This window comes from Ovis canadensis, chromosome 20, assembly GCF_042477335.2.
Source record: "Ovis canadensis isolate MfBH-ARS-UI-01 breed Bighorn chromosome 20, ARS-UI_OviCan_v2, whole genome shotgun sequence".
NCBI lineage: Eukaryota > Metazoa > Chordata > Mammalia > Artiodactyla > Bovidae > Ovis > Ovis canadensis.
This window is the reverse complement of record NC_091264.1, coordinates 66,277,043-66,279,482: the sequence shown is the minus strand read 5'-3', so window position 1 is coordinate 66,279,482 and position 2,440 is coordinate 66,277,043. Positions and strand designations below refer to the sequence as shown.

Sequence of the window (2,440 nt, the reverse complement as noted above, 5' to 3'; positions counted from 1 at the left end):
AGCGAGAGCCGGGCAGCCGGGCCCCCAGCAGAGGACCGCCGAGCGCAGGGAGCGCCTGGCAACAGACTGGGGGAGTCCGGCTTGCTCCTGCCAGGAGTACTCTTGGGAGGACAAACCGGGTCAAGAGGAAACACACCTTCCCCAGTCCCACACGGACAGCGAGCTGACGGTCAGTAAGCATGTGGGCGTTTGCATAAGCAGGCTTTTGTAAAATGCTCGATGAACAGCTCAGGATTTTCAGTGAAGAGGCTGGAACTCTGAAGAGACAACTGGCTGGCTTTAGTTTCCCGTGAGTGTCTTTAGCCCTTCACCCTGTCTGCCTTTGCTTTTAAAACGACCATGTCCGAGGAACTTAAGGGCAACTGGGGCAGACTGGACCCTCACCCAGGCCCCCTCCTCTCTGCAGGCCAGAGTTAGGTCTGGTCAGAGACTCAGTCAGGAGACTTGGGGGCCTCTCCCCAGCTCTCCCACCGGCCAGCGCCGCCGCCCCAGGCCGGATGCCCGGCCCCTGCGGCTGCAGGCACACCATGCGGCCTAGAGGGCACATGCCTGCTTCATGAGTCTTCTGCTTCAAGAGTCGCCGAGGAACCCCTGAGGACCAAGGCCATCTTCTGCTTCAAGAGTCGCCGAGGAACCCCTGAGGACCAAGGCCACTAGCTGTGCCAGTGAGGGGAGAGGACTGTGCCCACCCGCATGGGTGGGGCTCGTTGCCCACCACGAGGCTCCCGGCTGTGTGCTGGAGGTGTCTCAGAGGCATGGATGTCACAGACCCTGGGTGCCCACAGGCCACCGCACTTGATTCCTGATGGTGTAGAGCAGATGGTGAGGTCCAGGCTAAGGGTTCCTTCCCGGGTTTCCGGGGCCAGAAGGCAGCGGGACCCACAGCCCAGTGGGTAAGACGGTCTCTAGGCAGCGGCCACTGGCCATGCAGGGCCCAGGCCTGTCCGGGGGCCCTTGGTGCCTCCTGCACACGCCTGGTCCCCAGGCCCCGCTGGTCCACCTGGAGCCGCGCTGCGATCCCGGAACTGGGGTGGGAGAGGGTGCCTCTCACTTACGCCTCCCTCCCCTCTTGTCTAACCCCTCCCATGACTTCCTGTCTTGGTTTCTGTCCAAAGTGTGTTTCTCAGGCTGTAAATTGAGAAGGAACAAAGGGCATCAGGAATGACGAGAAGCCAGCGTGTAGATCCTCCGATCGGCTCTGGGAGGGCACTGAATATAGATCCTCCGATCGACTCTGGGTGGGGACTGAGCCTCTTTCACCGTTGCACAGAAAGGGCCAGGCTCCCCAACCTCCCCATCACCTGCCGTCAGCGGTGAGCACACAGCCTCCCTCTGCTGACCACATCCGGGGTCTGGGGGCCCTGCTGCCGGGAAGTCCGCCAGCCCTTCCACTGGACACGTCCTCAACTCTGCCCCTGGGGGATGGGAGGCTCACAACCCTCCTCAGAAAACAGGACTCTGAGTGGCCCACCAAACAGTTCAACATCATTGAACTGTCGATGGGCCGGGAGAGCCCAAGGGGACTATCAGAGCCGGGGAGGAGCCCTCTCCCCCTGATTACAGAACAGCCAGGAGCGCGTGGGCCCAGGAGGAGAGGGTTTGCTCCCCAGACGCCAGCGCAGCACGAAGGGGCCGCGATCAAGACGGCAAGACGCGGGGGAGAAGAGGAGACAGACCCGCCGGGCAGAATGAAGCGCCGATCAGACTCCTGCACACGCGAGACGGGCTCACATCCGACAGAAGCTGGATTTAAAATCAGAAGCGAAGACAGATTATTTAGTAAAGAGCTTCATTCCCAAATCGCATCTTACAGCAAAAGAAGCTTTGAATGGAATACAGAGAGTTATGTACAGAAAGTTACCAACAGAAAGACTAAAAAGCCACACAGCTGAATGCTGACCTGTCCCAGCTGAAGGCTGACCTGTCCCAGCTGAATGCTGACCTGATCCCTAGTAGGGACAGTGGCCCTGAGAGAAGTCACCAAAAAACGCAATCGTGAAAGACCGGTGTGCAGGACTGTGTGAGCATCCGAAAGTTTCTGCATTAAGAAGAGCACTGGTTAAAGTGAGAAATGAACAATAAACCAGGAGGCAAGAGCTTAACATGACAGGCAAGTGGTTAACATTCCAGGTCAAGCTCTGAATAAACCAGACTGTATCACTAGCTGTGTGAGCGTGTATGGCTGATTGAACCTTCATAAGCTTGTGTCACTTTAATGGGGATAATAATTGATTAGCCCTTAGCAGACAGTGAGGATCCAAAGAGATAAAACACAACGGCATTAGCATGGCGGAAGGCACTGAGGGGAGGCCTCCTAAACGTGTATTCTCATTATCACCACTACTGTTAAATTGTTTACTATAATAATGATCGAAGTTACATATTCACACTCATAAGCAATGGATTTTGTTATTAAACACTTCAATAGAAGTGTGAGTGA

The 2,440-nt window shown here is 56.4% G+C and overlaps 1 long non-coding RNA gene across 1 annotated transcript; it reads left to right on the top strand.

The window, feature by feature from the left end:
* On the top strand, positions 1 to 2,163 carry LOC138425064 (uncharacterized). Its single transcript, XR_011251079.1, has 2 exons — positions 1 to 822; positions 1,116 to 2,163. It is a non-coding gene; the product is annotated as an uncharacterized lncRNA (long non-coding RNA).
* Positions 2,164 to 2,440: the final 277 nt, after the last annotated feature.